The sequence below is a fragment of the Rhinoderma darwinii genome, assembly GCF_050947455.1.
Source record: "Rhinoderma darwinii isolate aRhiDar2 chromosome 5 unlocalized genomic scaffold, aRhiDar2.hap1 SUPER_5_unloc_3, whole genome shotgun sequence".
Classification (NCBI taxonomy): Eukaryota; Metazoa; Chordata; class Amphibia; order Anura; family Rhinodermatidae; genus Rhinoderma; species Rhinoderma darwinii.
In genome coordinates, this window is record NW_027461787.1 from 891,135 (window position 1) to 915,065 (window position 23,931).

A 23,931-nucleotide genomic window follows, 5' to 3' on the forward strand; every position below is an offset into this window, starting at 1 on the left:
GATATCGGCATTTTCTGGCTTTAGGTTTTGGTTTCATGATGGATTAAGTGCCTGGTTCTTTTCTGTTAATTGAACTAGTGCTTTAGGGCAGGTACCTTCATATATCTATAGGTTGTCTATACACTGAAGGCCTGGATTACTCAGGTGCTGGTTATACAGGTATTTTGGCAGGTGCTAAGGCCTTATTCACACGGATGTGTCCGTTTTGCGTGCACATAAAGTCCGTGTGTCCTCAGTATATGGTGCGTGGCTGAGTGATTTTGGCGCAGCCGGCATCTTGATGACATTCTGGTTTTATGTTTACACGCGGTGCTTTTCTGTTTTCATTCTTTTCACTACTGTAGCGCGCGGTACCCAGAAGCGCTTCCGTGTGCCGAGCGTGATTTGCACGCACTCATTGACTTCTATGGGAGCGTGCAGCGCGAAACACGGGCAAGTATAGGACATCTCGTGAGCTTTACGCAGCGTGAAATTCACTGGCAGTCTGAACGGCCCCATTCATTACATAGGTCCGGGCGACGCGCGTGAGAATCTCGCCCGCAGCACGCACGTATAACACGCTCGTGTGAATAAGGCCTTAGGGTGAGTTCACATGGGGCAGATAAGCTGCGTAAAAGCACGTAAGCGTATGCTCCCTGTGCGCTACAGAGTATTCTGGGCGCAAAACCGCAACAAACTGTGGTGCAATGCTTCACCCAGAATGTCCGCTGTGGAAAACTGCAGCACGTAGCACTGCGAGCCGGCGGCCGACCTCCGGGGATGACGTTTGATACCAGGAGACCACTGCAGCCTCTGATTGGCTGCAGCGGTCACATAAAGCATCATGCCAGGAGGCCGGCCTGGAGGAAAATACACAGACTTCTGGGTAAGTATAAGATTCTTTTCTCTGAGTTGCGTTTTTTGCAGCGAATCTTCCGCAAAAAAAGCAACAACTGATTCGTTGTGGGTGAATTCAATGGGGAAAATCAGCAACAAAGAAGCAGCGTTTACGCCGATCCATGTGACATCCTGCGGAATAAAACTCTGCTCCGCGCGTCCATTTCTGAGTGTTTTTCTGCTCCGTATTTCCGCAGCGTGCGGAGGAGATTTGTTCCATTTCATCCACTTTGCTGCTGCTGTATATCGAATATCGTTGTGGAAAATCGCAAGTATTTACGCAACGTGTGAACTTACCCTTAGGCCGAATTCAGCTGAGCGTAGTATACGTCCGTGTGCCGGCCGCTAAATCAACGTGTGAAGGGTCCGTTGAGTGATAGAACATGTCCTATCCGTTTTCACGGATTCCTCCATACACTCAAGTCTATGGGAATCCGTGACATCAGGACTCGCGCAGGTGCCACTCGCTTGTGAAAAACCTCCGTTTTTCAGGTCTAAGTTTGCGCTCCTTCATGTGAATCTGGCCTTAGACACAGCTTTAACCTACAGCCCCCGAAACCGCTCCACACATCCGCTCAGTGTTCTTCTCCACCATTACTGGTTAGACGCTTTCCACTCTCCTCTCCTAATCCCACCTCCCCACCTGAGCTCCCCCAATCCAACCTCCCCACCTGTGCTCCCCACATGCGCTCCCCTAATCCCACCTCCCCACCTGCGCTCCCCACACAATCCCACCTCCCCACCTGCGCTCCCCACCTCCGCTCCCCTAATCCCACCTCCCCACCTGCGCTCCCCACACAATCCCACCTCCCCACCTGCGCTCCCCACCTCCGCTCCCCTAATCCCACCTCCCCACCTGCGCTCCCCACACAATCCCACCTCCCCACCTGCGCTCCCCACCTCCGCTCCCCTAATCCCACCTCCCCACCTGCGCTCCCCACACAATCCCACCTCCCCACCTGCGCTCCCCACCTCCGCTCCCCTAATCCCACCTCCCCACCTGCGCTCCCCACACAATCCCACCTCCCCACCTGCGCTCCCCACCTCCGCTCCCCTAATCCCACCTCCCCACCTGCGCTCCCCACACAATCCCACCTCCCCACCTGCACTCCCCTAATCCCACCTCCCCACCTGTGCTCCCCCCTGCGCTCCCCACACAATCCCCCCTTACAGCGGAGTTTATCTCAGCCCTAGTTCAGTTCTCATGTCACTGTTCAAATGTGTTTTTTGCTACGACTTGTGATATTTTACCCGGATGTTACAAATATTTCTGCGCAGGGCCATTGTTTTGCCTTGATTCGTAGCTACAAAAAAACCATTTTGTGAGATCTCGGCCTTACCCATCCCTCTAATCTCTCACTCAGCACCAAAGAAAACACAAGGCACCTGCGATTTAGCCTAAACCAGTGTTGTCCCCCAATGTGGTGACAGGGGAGCTCCTGCCACGTCCGTCTCCATCACTTTCCACCTCTCAGTGTTTGGGGCATCTGAAATCATTGTCAGCTGTTACAGAAACGTCAGTGGTTCGTGGCGCGAGGGGCGCGTGCCCAAATCTCTCCACAATCGTCAGCCAATTGTATGTTCGTCCCCTGCCAGCGCCCCATGCGTCTCACTATAACGCACCTCACATTCAGGGGCCCCCCCTCCCATCATTCCCCTTCCAATAATATGAGATAATCAGAGAGTCCTTCCATAGCGTCACAGCAGTATCCACACGCCAGGATCCGAGGACGCTGAGGGTGGGGGTATAACATGATGTCCTGCACCGCTGCGTCTCAGCGCTCCAAATCCTACCACCGCTGTCCCTAAATGTGCGGACTTTGACTTGGGGCCAGGACTGGGCCCATCTGTAGCCCCTGCCACCCGTACAGCTGCACCACTGGTAACAGCGCTGTGATTCTATATATGTAGCATGATCCTGCAAGCCATAGATTATGCACCAGTCATATGACCGGCAGGTGTGAGGAGCATCATATGGGGCCGATCCGCCGTGTGTCTATTATTATGTATATGCACCAAATAGCAGGAAATCCTCAAACAATATACAGAGTGTCAGCCAAAGACATCACGAATGCCAGAGACGGACATTTCGGGCACCTGGGCCCGTCCGTAGAGTGACACGGCTTCATATACACATCTCTACTCCAGACTGGTCCATGGCCTCCTGCTATTCTCCTGTATGGGCAGCAGATGGCAGTATAACCCTCATCATCCTCACTCGGGCTCCTATGTGCTTTCCGGCCTGTTCTACCAGATTACAAGTCTCGCTGGAGATGATTGTCCTGGTCACCACTTTCAAAGTTCATGGCGAATGAGAATCAGCTTTGGGAACATTTGGGGACATGCTGCAGGACGCCATATAACAAGCCTCAGCCTGGCGGGGGCGCTGTCCGTCATAGGCAGGCCGGGTGGACATATCAGTTTCTGCGCCTCGGTCACACAGGAGAACCGCACAATCATGTGTTACACGTCTCCTCCTGTGGATATAGTTAGTGACCCCGTGGCTGTAATACCTGGTATCGCCACCTAAGATTGAAATGACCTCCACACGGCGTTTCTTAGATTCGTCTTTTCGGGTTTGGTCCTCATCCATCGCCTGGTTCTGATTTTGGGTTATTTGCAGCCTCCTCCCATGTTTCACATTTTTTCAGTAATGTTGAGGTTGTTGGGCAGCATTTTTAGTAGAGGTGTAGAGGAGGTAGCGCTGTTCTTGGGGGCCACCACCAATCCTTCGCGTTATCTCAGAAGAATCCAACTCAGGGCAAACAATCAAGATTTGGATGTAAAAATACCATAAATTCTTCAGGGAAAGGGAACAGTCAACGAACTGAAAAGAAAAATCCTCAAAGTAACAAGCAACCGCCGCACTCACCTGCTACTATATCCCCCAAAATATCCAATATTCCCGGCAGCACCCAAAGTACCGGCAAGTAACAGATAAAACCACACCCAGACTTATCCACCCGCTCATTATAACATCCACTGTGTCCACCAGAGGCAGAAGAGAGTCAGGCGGCAGGAGTGGCGGACCGCTGCACAGCTCAGCAATCGTCATGTGGACTAGTGGTACCGGACAGACCCAGGATCACATGACAGTGACGGACCACCATACTGTCATCCACTCAGCAATCATCATGTGGACTAGAGGTACCGGACAGACCAAGGATCACATGACCGTGACGGACCACCATACTGTCATCCACTCAGCAATCGTCATGTGGACTAGAGGTACCAGAAAGACCCAGGATCACATGACAGTGACGGACCACCATACTGTCATCCACTCAGCAATCATCATGTGGACTAGAGGTACCGGACAAACCCAGGATCACATGAAAGTGACGGACCACCATACTGTCATCCACTCAGCAATCGTCATGTGGACTAGAGGTACCGGACAGACCCAGGATCACATGACAGTGAGGACCACCATACTGTCATCCACTCAGCAATCTCCATGTGGACTAGTGGTACCGGACGGACCCAGGATCACATGACAGTGACGGACCACCATACTGTCATCCACTCAGCAATCGTCATGTGGACTAGAGGTACCGGACAGACCCAGGATCACATGACAGTGAGGACCACCATACTGTCATCCACTCAGCAATCTCCATGTGGACTAGTGGTACCGGACGGACCCAGGATCACATGACAGTGACGGACCACCATACTGTCATCCACTCAGCAATCATCATGTGGACTAGAGGTACCGGACAGACCAAGGATCACATGACAGTGACGGACCACCATACTGTCATCCACTCAGCAATCATCATGTTGACTAGAGGTACCGGACAAACCCAGGATCACATAACAGTGACGGACCACCATACTGTCATCCACTCAGCAATCATCACGTGGACTAGAGGTACCGGACAAACCCAGGATCACATGAAAGTGACGGACCACCATACTGTCATCCACTCAGCAATCGTCATGTGGACTAGAGGTACCGGACAGACCCAGGATCACATGACAGTGAGGACCACCATACTGTCATCCACTCAGCAATCTCCATGTGGACTAGTGGTACCGGACGGACCCAGGATCACATGAGAGTGACGGACCACCATACTGTCATCCACTCAGCAATCGCCATGTGGACTAGAGGTACCGGACAGACCCAGGATCACATGACAGTGAGGACCACCATACTGTCATCCACTCAGCAATCTCCATGTGGACTAGTGGTACCGGACGGACCCAGGATCACATGACAGTGACGGACCACCATACTGTCATCCACTCAGCAATCGTCATGTGGACTAGTGGTACCGGACAGACCCAGGATCGCATAACAGTGAGGACCACCATACTGTCATCCACTCAGCAATCATCATGTGGACTAGTGGTAGCGGACAGACCCAGGATCACATGACAGTGACGGACCACCATACTGTCATCCACTCAGCACTCGCCATGTGGACTAGAGGTACCAGACAGACCCAGGATCACATGACAGTGAGGACCACCATACTGTCATCCACTCAGCAATCATCATGTGGACTAGTGGTACCGGACAGACCCAGGATCACATGACAGTGACGGACCACCATACTGTCATCCACTCAGCAATCGTCATGTGGACTAGTGGTACTGGACAGACCCAGGATCGCATGACAGTGAGGACCACCATACTGTCATCCACTCAGCAATCATTATGTGGACTAGTGGTAGCGAACAGACCCAGGATCACATGACAGTGACGGACCACCATACTGTCATCCACTCAGCAATCATCATGTGGACTAGTGGTAGCGAACAGACCCAGGATCACATGACAGTGACGGACCACCATACTGTCATCCACTCAGCAATCATCATGTGGACTAGTGGTACCGGACAGACCCAGGATCGCATGACAGTGAGGACCACCATACTGTCATCCACTCAGCAATCATCATGTGGACTAGTGGTAGCGGACAGACCCAGGATCACATGACAGTGACGGACCACCATACTGTCATCCACTCAGCAATCGTCATGTGGACTAGTGGTACCAGACAGACCCAGGATCACATGACAGTGACGGACCACCATACTATCATCCACTCAGCAATCATCATGTGGACTAGTGGTACCGGACAGACCCAGGATCGCATGACAGTGAGGACCACCATACTGTCATCAACTCAGCAATCGTCATGTGGACTAGAGGTACCGGACAGACCCAGGATCACATGACAGTGATGGACCACCATACTGTCATCTATTATGGTGTGGTGGTATTATTCAGTATCAGTATGGGGGTATTATTCAGTAACAGTATGGGTGTATTAGTCAGTCACTATGTGGTTATGGTGTGGTGGTATTATTCAGTATCAGTATGGAGGTATTATTCAGTCACTATGTGGTTATGGTGTGGTGGTATTATTCAGTAACAGTATGGGGGTATTATTCAGTCACTATGTGGTTATGGTGTGGTGGTATTATTCAGTAACAGTATGGTGGTATGTCAGTCAGTATGTGGTTATGGTGTGGTAGTATTCAGTAACAGTTTGGGGGTATTATTCAGTCACTATGTGGTTATGGTGTGGTGGTATTATTCAGTAACAGTTTGGGGGTATTATTCTGTCACTATGTGGTTATGGTGTGGTGGTATTATTCAGTAACAGTTTGGGGGTATTATTCAGTCACTATGTGGTTACGGTGTGGTAGTATTCAGTAACAGTTTGGGGGTATTATTCAGTCACTATGTGGATATGGTGTGGTGGTATTATTCAGTAACAGTATGGGGTATTATTCAGTCACTATGTGGTTATGGTGTGGAGGTATTATTCAGTAACAGTATGGGGTATTATTCAGTCACTATGTGCTTATGGTGTGGAGGTATTATTCAGTAACAGTATGGGGTATTATTCAGTCACTATGTGGTTGTGGTGTGGCGGTATTATTCAGTAACAGTATGGGTGTATTAGTCAGTCATTATGTGGTTATGGTGTGGAGGTATTATTCAGTAACAGTATGGTGGTATTAGTCAGTCACTATGTGGTTATGATGTGGTGGTATTATTCAGTAACAGTATGGGGGTATTAGTCAGTCACTATGTGGTTATGGTGTGGAGGTATTATTCAGTAACAGTATAGGGGTATTATTCAGTAACTATGTGGTTATGGTGTGGTGGTATTATTCAGTATCAGTATGGGGTATTATTCAGTCACTATGTGGTTGTGGTGTGGTGGTATTATTCAGTATCAGTATGGGGGTATTATTCAGTCACTATGTGGTTATGGTGTGGTGGTATTATTCAGTATCAGTATGGGGTATTATTCAGTCACTATGTGGTTGTGGTGTGGGGGTATTATTCAGTAACAGTATGGGGGTATTAGTCAGTCACTATGTGGTTATGGTGTGGAGGTATTATTCAGTATCAGTATTGGGTATTATTCAGTCACTATGTGGTTATGGTGTGGTGGTATTATTCAGTAACAGTATGGGGGGTATTATTCAGTCACTATGTGGTTATGGTGTGGAGGTATTATTCAGTAACAGTATGGGGTATTATTCAGTCACTATGTGGTTATGGTGTGGTGGTATTAGTCAGTAACAGTATGGGGTATTATTCAGTCAATATGTGGTTATGGTGTTGCGGTATTCAGTAACAGTATGGGGGTATTATTCAGTCACTATGTGGTTATGGTGTGGTGGTATTATTCAGTATCAGTATGGGGGTATTATTCAGTCACTATGTGGTTATGGTGTGGTGGTATTACTCAGTAACAGTATGGGGGTATTAGTCAGTCACTATGTGGTTATGGTGTGGTGGTATTATTCAGTAACAGTATGGAGGTATTATTCAGTCACTATGTGGTTATGGTGTGGAGGTATTAGTCAGTAACGGTATGGGGGTATTATTCAGTCAATATGTGGTTATGGTGTGGTGGTATTATTCAGTAACAGTATGGGGTATTATTCAGTCACTATGTGGTTATGGTGTGGTTGTATTATTCAGTAACAGTATGGGGGTATTATTCAGTCACTATGTGGTTATGGTGTGGAGGTATTATTCAGTAACAGTATGGGGGTATTATTCAGTAACAGTATGGAGGTATTATTCAGTAACAGTATGGGGTATTATTCAGTCACTATGTGGTTATGGTGTGGCGGTATTATTCAGTAACAGTATGGGGTTATTATTCAGTAACGGTATGGGGGTATTATTCAGTCACTATGTGGTTATGGTGTGGTGGTATTATTCAGTAACAGTATGGGGTATTATTCAGTCACTATGTGGTTATGGTGTGGTGGTATTATTCAGTAACAGTATGGGGGTATTATTCAGGCACTATGTGGTTATGATGTGGTGGTATTATTCAGTAACAGTATGGGGTATTATTCAGTAATAGTATGGGGGTATTATACTGTAATGGCAGGAAGGAGGTGAAGGGAACAAGTGAGCCCTAATCTACCCACCGCCCTGTCCCTGCCTACTTGCAACGACCCGCCCTAGGCGACGGGCTACAACTTGGCGGCGGTCCCTACGCTGTCTAAGTGCAAGGGAGTACAAACAGGGAACACGCAAGGGAAGGGGCAGTAGCCCACGGAACGCCGCGAGGAAACGGAGCGGTGAATGAGTCAGTCAGGATCAGGATGTAGTGGAGTATACCAACGAGAGCACGGAGCAGGAAGCAAGCCAGGGGCAAAGCGAAGCAGGATAAGCGGAACTGAAGCAATGCAGAAGCACGGCAGAAGCAGGCTGGAGCAAGGCAGCAGTGGGGCCAGGAATCCAAGAAGAATAACAAGCACTGAGGAAGAGAACACGGCAGGTATAAATGGACAGGGGGCGGAGCTAACTAAGACTGACCAGGCCGCGATAGGCTCTCCCACTCCTGAGCCTGCCACCCTGGTTGGTGGGAGCCGGTGTCAGTCTAAGAGGTCTGGCCTCAGGTGTCGACTGATTAATCCCGGGAGTATACACAGACGTAGTACCTGGCAGATCCTTTACAGTACTCCCCCTTTTATGAGGGGCCACCGGACCCTTACTAAGTGGACCCGGTTTAGTGGGGAAGAGAAGGTGGAACCTCCTAATCAATACCCCAGCGTGAACATCACGAGCAGGTACCCAAGTCCTCTCCTCCGGCCTGTATCCTCTCCAATGGACCAGGTACTGGAGGGAGCCCTGGATCATCCTACTGTCCATAATCTTGGCCACCTCGAATTCCACCCCCTCAGGGGTGAGAACGGGAACAGGAGGTTTCCTCGAGGGGGACCAGGACGGGGAGCAGCGTTTAAGGAGGGAGGCATGGAAGACGTCATGTATGCGAAAGGATGGGGGCAGCTCCAGACGGAAGGATACAGGGTTGAGGACTTCAATGATCTTATAAGGTCCAATAAATCGGGGAGCACACTTCCTGGACGGGACCTTAAGGCGCAAGTTCCTAAACGACAACCAGACCAGATGCCCGACGACAAACCGGTTAGCAGAACGTCTACTATTAGCCTGAATCTTTTGTACGCTCTGGGACGCCTCTAGGTTCTTCTGAACCTGGGCCCAGACTGTGCACAGTTCCCGATGAACGTCCTCTACCTCGGGATTATTGGAACAACCAGGAGAAACGGAGGAGAACCTTGGGTTAAACCCGAAATTACAGAAAAACGGGGAGACCCCTGACGAGTTACTGACCCGGTTATTCAGGGAAAATTCGGCGAGGGGAAGGAATGAGACCCAATCAAATTGACAGTCAGAGATGAAACACCTTAAATATTGTTCCAGAGATTGGTTAGTCCTTTCCGTTTGGCCATTAGTTTCGGGATGGAAGGCGGAGGAGAAGGACAGATCAATCTCCAACTTTTTACAAAAAGCTCTCCAAAATAAGGAAACAAATTGTACCCCTCTGTCAGAAACGATATTGACTGGGGCCCCATGGAGACGCAGAATGTGTTTAACAAACAAAGAAGCTAACGTCTTGGCGTTAGGTAGTTTCTTAAGGGGCACAAAGTGGCACATCTTGCTGAAGCGGTCTACTACCACCCACACCACCGACTTGCCCTGAGATGGAGGCAAATCGGTGATAAAATCCATGGAGATATGGGTCCAAGGTCTCTGGGGAATGGGCAAGGAATGTAGTAAGCCCGCAGGTCGGGACCTAGGGGTCTTGGACCTAGCACAAACCTCACAAGCGGCGACTAACGTCTAACGTCTTTAGGCAACCCAGGCCACCAATTGTTTCTGGTAATGAGGTGTTTGGTACCCAAGATGCCAGGATGACCAGATAGTGCAGAGTCATGGTTTTCCCTGAGTACCCTTAGCCGGTATTGCAGGGGGACAAACAGTTTGTCCCCAGGGAGGTTCCCGGGAGCTGAACCTTGATCAGCCGCGATGTCAGAAGCTAAATCAGAATCAGTGGCAGAAACGATTATACCAGGGGGTAAAATACAAGCAGGATCCTTCTCGGAATGAGGATTGGCCATGAAACTACGTGACCGTGCATCAGCCTTAATATTTTTGGACCCAGCCCTATAGGTAACCAAGAAATTTAATCTGGTAAAGAATAGTGCCCAACGAGCTTGTCTAGGATTAAGCCTCCGGGCAGATTCTAGGAAAACCAGATTCTTGTGGTCAGTAAGGACCGTTACCTGGTGTCTGGCCCTCTCCAGGAAGTGACGCCACTCTTCAAAAGCCCATTTAATGGCTAAAAGTTAGCGGTTGCCAATATCATAGTTACTCTCCGTGGGCGAAAACTTCCTAGAGAAGTAAGCACAGGGGCGGAGATGGGTGAGGGAGCTGGTACCCTGGGACAAGACGGCCCCCACTCCCACCTCGGATGCGTCAACCTCCACAATAAACGGCTCCCTTTGGTTGGGCTGAACCAGCACGGGGGCCGAGATAAAGCACTTCTTGAGGGTCTCAAAAGCCTGGACGGCCTCAGGGGGCCAATGGAGGACATCAGCACCCTTGGGAGTAAGGTCCGTAAGAGGCTTAGCGACGATCGAGAAGTTAGCAATAAATCTCCTGTAATAGTTAGCGAACCCCAAAAAACACTGTAGCGCCTTCAGGGAGGCAGGTTGGACCCATTCCGCCACAGCCTGAACCTTGGCAGGGTTCATGCGGAATTCATGAGGAGTGAGGATTTGACCTAAAAATGGTATCTCCTGTACCCCAAACACACATTTTTCGGTCTTCGCAAACAGATTATTTTCCCGGAGGACCTGGAGGACCTTCCTGACATGCTCCACGTGGGAGGACCAGTCCTTGGAAAACACCAGTATGTCATCAAGGTACACTACAAGAAAATTACCCAGGTAATCTCTCAGAATTTCATTAATAAAATTCTGGAAGACGGCAGGGGCATTACACAACCCAAAGGGCATGACCAGGTATTCGAAATGACCTTCGGGTGTGTTGAACGCAGTTTTCCACTCATCCCCCTCTTTGATGCAGATAAGGTTATATGCCCCCCGTAGATCGAACTTAGAAAACCATTGGGCTCCCTGAACCTGATTGAAAAGATCCGGAATTAAAGGAAGGGGATACTGGTTCCTTACGGTGACCTTATTCAGGTTCCGATAATCAATGCACGGCCTAAGACTACCATCCTTCTTCCCCACGAAGAAGAAGCCAGCACCTACAGGAGAAGTCGAGGGGCGAATGAAACCCTTGGCCAGGCATTCTTGGATATACTCCCTCATAGCTTCACGTTCAGGACATGAAAGATTAAATATCCTACCCTTAGGAAGCTTGGCACCAGGCACCAAATCGATGGCACAATCGTAATCTCTATGAGGGGGCAACACCTCGGAGGCCTCCTTAGAAAACACATCAGCGAAGTCCTGAACAAACTCAGGTAGCGTGTTTACCTCCTCCCGGGGAGAAATAGAGTTAACCGAAAGACATGACATCAGGCATTCACTACCCCATTTGGTGAGATCCCCAGTATTCCAATCAAACGTGGGATTATGCAACTGCAACCAGGGAAGACCTAATACCAGATCAGACGATAATCCCTGCATCACCAGTACAGAGCACTGCTCCAAATGCATGGAGCCAACCAGGAGTTCAAAAACAGGAGTATGCTGAGTAAAATAACCATTAGCAAGAGGAGTGGAGTCGATACCCACTACCGGGATAGGATAAGGCAAATCAATAAAAGGCATTTTTAGAGACATAGCAAATTCCACAGACATGATATTAGAAGAGGACCCTGAATCCAGGAAGGCACTGCCCGTGGCAGACCGGCCAGCAAACGAGACCTGAAAGGGAAGCAAAATTTTATTGCGTTTCATATTAACGGGAAATACCTGTGCGCCCAAGTGACCTCCCCGATGATCACTTAGGCGCGGAAGTTTTCCGGCTGCTTATTCTTGCGCCTGGGACAGGTGTTCAGTAGATGCTTGTCGTCCCCACAATAGAAGCAGAGACCATTCTTCCTGCGAAACTCTCTACGTTGTCGAGGGGACATGGAGGCCCCGAGTTGCATAGGTACCTCCGAGTCCTCCGTGGAAGAGCGAGGAGACGGGACCTCGGGGGGAATCGCAGGGAAGTCAGAGGGGAACACATTGAAACGTTCAAGCTGATGTTCCCTGAGATGTCGGTCAAGTCGTACTGCTAGGGCCATAACCTGGTCTAGGGAGTCAGAAGAGGGGTAGCTAACCAGCAGTTCCTTCAGGGCGTCAGATAATCCTAACCTAAACTGGCACCTTAGGGCCGGGTCGTTCCACCGAGAAGCTACGCACCACTTTCTAAAATCAGAACAGTATTCCTCAACAGGTCTCCTACCCTGACGTAAGGTCACCAGCTGACTCTCGGCTAAGGCAGTCCTGTCAGTCTCGTCGTAAATGAGTCCGAGGGCAGAGAAAAAACGATCAACGGAGGAAAGTTCAGGGGCATCAGGAGCCAAGGAGAAGGCCCACTCTAGGGGCCCTTCCTGGAGTCGGGATATAATGATACCCACCCATTGGTTCTTGGAACCTGAGGAGTGAGGTTTTAGGTGGAAATAAAGTCTGCAACTCTCCCGGAAGGAGAGAAAAGTATTACGGTCCCCGGAGAACCGGTCAGGTAACTTGAGGTCGGGTTCTAGAGGTGAGGTGAAGGGTACTACTAAGGCAGCGTCACCCTGGTTGGCCCTCTGAGCCAGGGCCTGGACCTGTAGGGAGAGGCCCTGCATCTGCTGGGTCAGGGTCTCAAGGGGGTCCATGATAGCGTCAGCGTAGGAGAAATGGTAGACTAGGTATGGGCTTGTTATTATGTAATGGCAAGAAGGAGGTGAAGGGAACAAGTGATCCCTAATCTACCCACCGCCCTGTCCCTGCCTACTTGCAACGACCCGCCCTAGGCGACGGGGTACAACTTGGCGGCGGTCCCTACGCTGTCTAAGTGCAATGGAGTACAAACAGGGAACACGCAAGGGAAGGGGCAGTAGCCCACGGAACGCCGCGAGGAAACGGAGCGGTGAATGAGTCAGTCAGGATCAGGATGTTTTGGAGTATACCAACGAGAGCACGGAGCAGGAAGCAAGCCAGGGGCAAAGCGAAGCAGGATAAGCGGAACTGAAGCAATGCAGAAGCATGGCAGAAGCAGGCTGGAGCAAGCAGCAGTGGGGCCAGGAATCCAAGAAGAATAACAAGCACTGAGGAAGAGAACACGGCAGGTATAAATGGACAGGGGGCGGAGCTAACTAAGACTGACCAGGCCGCGATAGGCTCTCCCACTCCTGAGCCTGCCACCCTGATTGGTGGGAGTAGTGACAGTCTCAGAGGTCTGGCCTCAGGTGTCGACTGATTAATCCCGGGAGTATACACAGACGTAGTACCTGGCAGATCCTTTACATATGTCACTATGTGGTTATGGTGTGGTGGTATTATTCAGTAACAGTATGGGGGTATTATTCAGTAACAGTATGGGGGTATTATTCAGTAACAGTATGGGGGTATTATTCAGTCACTATGTGGTTATGGTGTGGGGGTATTATTCAGTAACAGTATGGGGGTATTATTCAGTAACGGTATGGGGGTATTATTCAGTCACTATGTGGTTATGGTGTGGTGGTATTATTCAGTAACTGCATGGGGTATTATTCAGTCACAATGTGGTTGTGGTGTGGAGGTATTCAGTAACAGTATGGGGGTATTATTCAGTCACTATGTGGTTATGGTGTGGAGGTATTATTCAGTAACAGTATGGGGTTATTATTCAGTCACTATGTGGTTATGGTGTGGAGGTATTAGTCAGTAACCGTATGGGGGTATTATTCAGTCACTAATTGGTTATGGTGTGGCGGTATTATTCAGTATCAGTATGGGGTATTATTCAGTCACTATGTGGTTATGGTGAGGAGGTATTATTCAGTAACAGTATGGGGTATTATTCAGTCACTATGTGGTTATGGTGTGGTAGTATTATTCAGTAACAGTATGGATGTATTATTCAGTCACTATATTGTTATGATGTGGTGGTATTATTCAGTAACAGTATGGGGTATTATTCAGTCACTATGTGGTTATGGTGTTGTGGTATTATTCAGTAACAGTATGGGGATATTATTCAGTCATTATGTGGTTATGGTGTGGTGGTATTATTCAGTAACAGTATGGGGTATTAGTCAGTCACTGTGGTTATGGTGTGGAGGTATTATTCAGTAACAGTATGGGGATATTATTTAGTCACTATGTGGTTATGATGTGGTGGTATTATTCAGCAACAGTATGGGGGTATTATTCAGTCACTAATTGGTTATGGTGTGGCGGTATTATTCAGTAATAGTATGGGGGTATTATTCAGTCACTATGTGGTTATGTTGTGGTGGTATTATTCAGTAACAGTATGGGGGTATTAGTCAGTCACTATGTGGTTATGGTGTGGCGGTATTATTCAGTATCAGTATGGGGTATTATTCAGTCACTATGTGGTTATGGTGTGGCGGTATTATTCAGTATCAGTATGGGGTATTAGTCAGTCACTATGTGGTTATGGTGTGGAGGTATTATTCAGTAACAGTATGGGGGTGTTATTCAGTCACTATGTGGTTATGGTGTGGAGGTATTATTCAGTAACAGTATGGGGATATTATTCAGTCACTATGTGGTTATGGTGTGGCGGTATTATTCAGTAACAGTATGGGGGTATAATTCAGTAACGGTATGGGGGTATTATTCAGTCACTATGAGGTTATGGTGTGGAGGTATTATTCAGTAGCAGTATGGGGGTATTATTCAGTCACTATGTGGTTATGGTGTGGGGGTATTATTCAGTAACAGTATGGGGGTATTAGTCAGTCACCATGTGGTTATGGTGTGGAGGTATTATTCAGTAATAGTATGGGGGTATTATACAGTCACTATGTGGTTATGGTGTGGTGGTATTATTCAGTAACAGTATGGGGGTATTATTCAGTCACAATGTGGTTATGATGTGGTGGTATTATTCAGTAACAGTATGGGGGTATTATTCAGTAACGGTATGGGGGTATTATTCAGTCACTATGTGGTTATGGTGTGGTGGTATTATTCAGTAACAGTATGGGGGTATTATTCAGTCACTATGTGGTTACGGTGTGGTGGTATTATTCAGTAACAGTATGGGGTATTATTCAGTAACAGCGTGGGTTATTATTCAGTCACTACGTGGATATGGTGTGGAGGTATTATTCAGTAACAGTATGGGGTTATTATTCAGTCACTATGTGGTTATGGTGTGGAGGTATTAGTCAGTAACCGTATGGGGGTATTATTCAGTCACTAATTGGTTATGGTGTGGCGGTATTATTCAGTATCAGTATGGGGTATTATTCAGTCACTATGTGGTTATGGTGAGGAGGTATTATTCAGTAACAGTATGGGGTATTATTCAGTCACTATGTGGTTATGGTGTGGTAGTATTATTCAGTAACAGTATGGATGTATTATTCAGTCACTATATTGTTATGATGTGGTGGTATTATTCAGTAACAGTATGGGGTATTATTCAGTCACTATGTGGTTATGGTGTTGTGGTATTATTCAGTAACAGTATGGGGATATTATTCAGTCATTATGTGGTTATGGTGTGGTGGTATTATTCAGTAACAGTATGGGGTATTAGTCAGTCACTGTGGTTATGGTGTGGAGGTATTATTCAGTAACAGTATGGGGATATTATTTAGTCACTATGTGGTTATGATGTGGTGGTATTATTCAGCAACAGTATGGGGGTATTATTCAGTCACTAATTGGTTATGGTGTGGCGGTATTATTCAGTAATAGTATGGGGGTATTATTCAGTCACTATGTGGTTATGGTGTGGTGGTATTATTCAGTAACAGTATGGGGGTATTAGTCAGTCACTATGTGGTTATGGTGTGGCGGTATTATTCAGTATCAGTATGGGGTATTATTCAGTCACTATGTGGTTGTGGTGTGGGGGTATTATTCAGTAACAGTATGGGGGTATTATTCAGTCACTATGTGGTTATGGTGTGGAGGTATTATTCAGTAACAGTATGGGGATATTATTCAGTCACTATGTGGTTATGGTGTGGCGGTATTATTCAGTAACAGTATGGGGGTATAATTCAGTAACGGTATGGGGGTATTATTCAGTCACTATGAGGTTATGGTGTGGAGGTATTATTCAGTAGCAGTATGGGGGTATTATTCAGTCACTATGTGGTTATGGTGTGGGGGTATTATTCAGTAACAGTATGGGGGTATTAGTCAGTCACCATGTGGTTATGGTGTGGAGGTATTATTCAGTAACAGTATGGGGGTATTATTCAGTCACTATGTGGTTATGGTGTGGTGGTATTATTCAGTAACAGTATGGGGGTATTATTCAGTAATAGTATGGGGGTATTATACAGTCACTATGTGGTTATGGTGTGGTGGTATTATTCAGTAACAGTATGGGGGTATTATTCAGTCACAATGTGGTTATGATGTGGTGGTATTATTCAGTAACAGTATGGGGGTATTATTCAGTAACGGTATGGGGGTATTATTCAGTCACTATGTGGTTATGGTGTGGTGGTATTATTCAGTAACAGTATGGGGGTATTATTCAGTCACTATGTGGTTACGGTGTGGTGGTATTATTCAGTAACAGTATGGGGTATTATTCAGTAACAGCGTGGGTTATTATTCAGTCACTATGTGGATATGGTGTGGTGGTATTATTCAGTCACTATGTGGTTATGGTATGGAGGTATTATTCAGTAACAGTATGGGGGTATTATTCAGTCACTATGTGGTTATGGTGTGGTGGTATTATTCAGTCACTATGTGGTTATGGTGTGGGGGTATTATTCAGTAACAGTATGGGGGTATTATTCAGTAACAGTATGGGGGTATTATTCAGTAACAGTATGGGGGTATTATTCAGTCACTATGTGGTTATGGTATGGGGGTATTATTCAGTAACGGTATGGGGGTATTATTCAGTCACTATGTGGTTATGGTGTGGTGGTATTATTCAGTAACTGCATGGGGTATTATTCAGTCACAATGTGGTTGTGGTGTGGAGGTATTCAGTAACAGTATGGGGGTATTATTCAGTCACTATGTGGATATGGTGTGGTGGTATTATTCAGTCACTATGTGGTTATGGTATGGAGGTATTATTCAGTAACAGTATGGGGGTATTATTCAGTCACTATGTGGTTATGGTGTGGTGGTATTATTCAGTCACTATCTGGTTATGGTGTGGGGGTATAATTCAGTAACAGTATGGGGGTATTATTCAGTAACTGTGTGGAGGTATTATTCAGTCACTATGTGGTTATGGTGTGGGGGTATTATTCAGTAACAGTATGGGGGTATTATTTAGTCACTATGTGGTTATGGTGTGGTGGTATTATTCAGTAACAGTATGGTGGTATTATTCAGTCACTATGTGGTTATGGTGTGGTGGTATTATTCAGTAACAGTATGGGGGTATTATTCAGTCACTATGTGGTTATGGTGTGGTGGTATTATTCAGTAACAGTATGGGGGTATTATTCAGTCACTATGTGGTTATGGTGTGGAGATATTATTCAGTAACAGTATGGGGGTATTATTCAGTCACTATGTGGTTATGGTGTGGGGGTATTCAGCAACAGTATGGTGGTATTAATCAGTCCCTATGTGGTTATGGTGTGGGGGTATTATTCAGTAACAGTATGGGGGTATTATTCAGTCACTATGTGGTTATGGTATGGGGGTATTATTCAGTAACAGTATGGGGGTATTATTCAGTTACTATGTGGTTATGGTGTGGTGGTATTATTCAGTAACAGTATGGGGGTATTATTCAGTAATAGTATGGGGGTATTATACAGTCACTATGTGGTTATGGTGTGGTGGTTTTATTCAGTAACAGTATGGGGGTATTATTCAGTAATAGTATGGGGGTATTATACAGTCACTATGTGGTTATGGTGTGGTGGTTTTATTCAGTAACAGTATGGTGGTATTAGTCAGTCACTATGTGGTTATGGTGTGGTGGTATTATTCAGTAACAGTATGGGGGTATTATTCAGTCATTATGTGGTTATGGTGTGGTGGTATTATTCAGTAACAGTATGGTGGTATTATTTAGTCACTATGTGGTTATGGTGTGGAGGTATTTTTCAGTATCAGTATGGTGGTATTAGTCAGTCACTATGTGGTTATGGTGTGGTGGTATTATTCAGTAACAGTATGGGGATATTATTCAGTCACTATCTGGTTATGGTGTGGTGGTATTATTCAGTAACAGTATGGGGGTATTATTCAGTCACTATGTGGTTATGGTGTGGCGGTATTATTCAGTAACAGTATGGGGGTATTAGTCAGTCACTATGTGGTTATGGTGTGGTGGTATTATTCAGTAACAGTATGGGGGTATTATTCAGTCACTATGTGGTTATGGTGTGGTGGTATTATTCAGTAACAGTATGGGGGTATTATTCAGTCACTATGTGGTTATGGTGTGGCGGTATTATTCAGTAACAGTATGGGGGTATTATTCAGTCACTATGAGGTTGTGGTGTGGTGGTATTATTCAGTAACTGTAATGGCAGGAAGGAGGTGAAGGGAAAGTGAGCCCTAATCTACCCACCGCCCTGTCCCTGCCTACTTGCAACGACCCGCCCTAGGCGACGAGGTACAACTGGGCGACGGTCCCTACGCTGGCTAAGTGCACAGGAAGACAAACAGGGAACACGCAAGGGAAGGGGCAGTAGCCACGGAACGCCACGAGGAAACGGGGCGGCGAACGAACAGTCAGGACCAGGACGAAGTGAGTACACCCGAGCGGGCACGGAGACAGAAGCAAGCCAGGGGCAAAGCAAAGCAGGTCAAGCAGAACTGCAGCAAGGCAGAAGCACGGCAGAAGCAGGCTGGAGCAAGCAGCAGTGGGGCCAGGAATCCAAAAGAATTACAAGCACTGAGGGAGAGCACAGGGCAGGTAATAAAGGGCAGGGGGCGGAGCTAACTCCGACAGACCAGGCCGCGATAGGCTCTCCCACTCCTGAGCCTGCCACCCTGGTTGGTGGGAGATGGTGTCAGTCGAACAGGTCTGGCCTCAGGTGTGGATTGATTAATCCCAGGAGTATAGCTAGATGAAGTACCTGGCAGATCCCTAACAGTACTCCCCCTTTTATGAGGGGCCACCGGACCCTTACTAAGGGGACCCGGTTTAGTGGGGAAGAGGAGGTGGAACCTCCTGATCAATACCCCAGCGTGAACATCACGGGCAGGTACCCAAGTCCTCTCCTCCGGCCCGTATCCTCTCCAATGGACCAGGTACTGGAGGGAGCCCTGGACCATCCTACTGTCCATAATCTTGGCCACCTCGAATTCCACCCCCTCAGGGGTGAGAACGGGAACAGGAGGTATCCTCGAGGGGGACCAGGACGGGGAGCAGCGTTTAAGGAGAGAGGCATGGAAGACGTCATGTATGCGAAAGGATGGGGGGAGCTCCAGACGGAAGGATACAGGGTTGAGGACTTCAATGATCTTATAAGGTCCAATAAATCGGGGAGCAAACTTCCTGGACGGGACCTTAAGGCGCAAGTTCCTGGACGACAACCAGACCAAATCCCCGACGACAAACCGGGGGTTAGCAGAACGTCTACTATCCGCCTGAGTCTTTTGTGCGCTCTGGGACGCCTCTAGGTTCTTCTGAACCTGGGCCCAGACAGTGCACAGTTCCCGATGAACCTCCTCTACCTCAGGATTATTGGAACAACCAGGGGAGACGGAGGAGAACCTTGGGTTAAACCCGAAATTACATAAAAACGGGGAGACCCCTGACGAGTTACTGACTCGGTTATTCAGGGAAAATTCAGCAAGGGGAAGGAATGAGACCCAATCGAATTGACAGTCAGAGATGAAACACCTTAAATATTGTTCCAGGGATTGGTTGGTCCTTTCCGTTTGGCCATTAGTTTCGGGATGGAAGGCGGAGGAGAAGGACAGATCAATCTCCAACTTTTTACAAAAAGCTCTCCAAAATAAGGAAACAAATTGTACCCCTCTGTCAGAAACGATATTGACTGGGGCCCCATGGAGACGCAGGATGTGTTTCACAAACAAAGAAGCTAACGTCTTGGCGTTAGGTAGCTTCTTAAGGGGCACAAAGTGGCACATCTTGCTGAAGCGGTCGACTACCACCCACACCACCGACTTGCCCTGAGATGGAGGCAAATCAGTGATAAAATCCATGGAGATATGGGTCCAAGGTCTCTGGGGGATGGGCAAGGAACGTAGTAGGCCCGCAGGTCGGGACCTAGGGGTTTTGGACCTAGCGCAAACCTCACAAGCGGCGACGTAAGCCCTAACATCTTTAGGCAACCCAGGCCACCAATAGTTTCTGGTAATGAGGTGTTTGGTGCCCAAGATGCCAGGATGACCAGATAGAGCGGAGTCATGGTTTTCCCTGAGTACCCTCAGCCGGTATTGCAGGGGAACAAACAGTTTGTCCCCAGGGACGTTCCCGGGAGCTGCACCCTGATCAGCCGCGATATCAGAAGCTAAATCAGAATCCGTGGCAGAGACGATTATACCAGGGGGTAAAATACAAGCAGGATCCTTCTCGGAAGGAGGATTGGCCATGAAACTACGTGACAGAGCGTCAGCCTTAATATTCTTGGACCCAGCCCTATAGGTAACCAAGAAATTAAATCTGGTAAAGAATAGTGCCCACCGAGCTTGTCTAGGATTAAGCCTCCGGGCCGATTCTAGGAAAACCAGATTCTTGTGATCCGTAAGGACCGTTACCTGGTGTCTGGCCCCCTCCAGGAAGTGCCGCCACTCCTCAAAAGCCCATTTAATGGCTAGAAGTTCGCGGTTGCCAATATCATAGTTACTCTCCGTGGGCGAAAACTTCCTAGAGAAGTAAGCACAGGGGCGGAGATGGGTGAGGGAGCTGGTACCCTGGGACAAGACGGCCCCCACTCCCACCTCGGAAGCGTCAACCTCCACAATAAATGGCTCCTCTTGGTTGGGCTGAATCAGCACGGGGGCCGAGATAAAGCACTTCTTGAGAGTCTCAAAGGCCTGGACGGCCTCAGGGGGCCAATGGAGGACATCGGCACCCTTGCGGGTAAGGTCCGTAAGAGGCTTAGCGACGACCGAGAAGTTGGCAATAAATCTCCTGTAATAGTTGGCGAACCCTAAAAAACACTGTAACGCCTTAAGGGAGGCAGGTTGGACCCATTCCGCCACAGCTTGAACCTTGGCAGGGTCCATGCGGAATTCATGAGGAGTGAGGATTTGCCCTAAAAATGGTATCTCCTGTACCCCAAAGACACATTTTTCAGTCTTAGCAAACAGATTATTCTCCCGAAGGACCTGGAGCACCTTCCTGACATGCTCCACGTGGGAGGACCAGTCCTTGGAAAACACCAGTATGTCATCAAGGTACACAACAAGAAAATTACCCAGGTACTCTCTCAGGATTTCATTAATAAAATTCTGGAAGACAGCAGGGGCATTACACAACCCAAAGGGCATGACCAGGTATTCGAAATGACCCTCGGGTGTGTTGAACGCAGTTTTCCACTCATCCCCCTCTTTGATGCGGATAAGGTTATATGCCCCCCGTAGATCGAACTTAGAAAACCATTGGGCTCCCTGAACCTGATTGAAAAGATCCGGAATCAAAGGAAGTGGGTACTGGTTCCTTACGGTGACCTTATTCAGGTTACGATAATCAATGCACGGCCTAAGACCACCATCCTTCTTCCCCACGAAGAAGAAGCCAGCACCTACAGGAGAAGTCGAGGGGCGAATGAAACCCTTGGCCAGGCATTCTTGGATATACACCCTCATCGCTTCACGTTCAGGACATGAAAGATTAAATATCCTACCCTTAGGAAGCTTGGCACCAGGCACCAAATCGATAGCGCAATCGTAATCTCTATGGGGGGGCAACACCTCGGAGGCCTCCTTAGAAAACACATCGGCGAAGTCCTGAACAAACTCAGGAAGCGTGTTCACCTCCTCCCGGGGAGAAATAGAGTTAACAGAAAGACATGACATCAGGCATTCACTACCCCATTTGGTGAGATCCCCAGTATTCCAATCAAATGTGGGATTATGCAACTGCAACCAGGGAAGACCTAATACCAGATCAGACGATAATCCCTGCATCACCAGTACAGAGCACTGCTCCAAATGCATGGAGCCAACCAGGAGTTCAAAAACAGGAGTATGCTGAGTAAAATAACCATTAGCAAGGGGAGTGGAGTCGATTCCTACTACAGGGATAGGATAAGGTAAATCAATACAAGGCATCTTTAGAGACATAGCAAATTCCACAGACATGATATTAGCAGATGAGCCAGAATCCACGAAAGCACTGCCCGTGGCAGACCGGCCAGCAAACGAGACCTGAAATGGAAGCAAAATTTTATTGCGTTTCACATTAACGGGAAATACCTGTGCGCCCAAGTGACCTCCCCGATGATCACTTAGGCGCGGAAGTTTTCCGGCTTCTTATTCTTGCGCCTGGGACAGGTGTTCAGTAGATGCTTGTCGTCCCCACAGTAGAAGCAGAGACCATTCATTCTGCGAAACTCCCTACGTTGTCGAGGGGACATGGAGGCCCCGAGTTGCATAGGTACCTCCGAGTCCTCCGTGGAGGGGCGAGGAGACGGGACCTCGGGGGGGATCGCAGAAAAGTCAGAGGGGAGCACACTGAAGCGTTCTAGCTGACGTTCCCTGAGACGTCGGTCAAGTCGTACTGCTAGGGCCATAACCTGGTCAAGGGAGTCAGGCGAGGGGTAGCTAACCAGCAGATCCTTCAGGGCGTCAGATAATCCTAACCTAAACTGGCACCTTAGGGCCGGATCGTTCCACTGAGAAGCTACGCACCACTTCCTAAAATCAGAACAGTATTCCTCCACCGGTCTCCTACCCTGACGTAAGGTCACCAGCTGACTCTCGGCTAAAGCAGTCCTGTCAGTCTCGTCGTAAATGAGTCCGAGGGCAGAGAAAAAACGATCAACAGACGAAAGTTCAGGGGCGTCAGGAGCCAAGGAGAAGGCCCACTCTTGGGGCCCTTCCTGGAGTCGGGATATGATGATACCCACCCGCTGGTTCTCGGAACCTGAGGAGTGGGGCTTTAGGCGGAAATACAGTCTGCAACTCTCCCGGAAGGAGAGAAACGTCTTACGGTCCCCTGAAAACCGGTCAGGTAGCTTGAGGTCGGGTTCTAGAGGTGAGGTGAGGGGTACTACTAAAGCAGCGTCACCCTGATTGACCCTTTGGGCCAGGGCCTGGACCTGTAGGGAGAGGCCCTGCATCTGCTGGGTCAGGGTCTCAAGGGGGTCCATGATAGCGTCAACGTAGGAGAAATGGTAGACTAGGTAAGGGCTTGTAATTATGTAATGGCAGGAAGGAGGTGAAGGGAAAGTGAGCCCTAATCTACCCACCGCCCTGTCCCTGCCTACTTGCAACGACCCGCCCTAGGCGACGAGGTACAACTGGGCGACGGTCCCTACGCTGGCTAAGTGCACAAGAAGACAAACAGGGAACACGCAAGGGAAAGGGCAGTAGCCACGGAACGCCACGAGGAAACGGGGCGGCGAACGAACAGTCAGGACCAGGACGAAGTGAGTACACCCGAGCGGGCATGGAGACAGAAGCAAGCCAGGGGCAAAGCAAAGCAGGTCA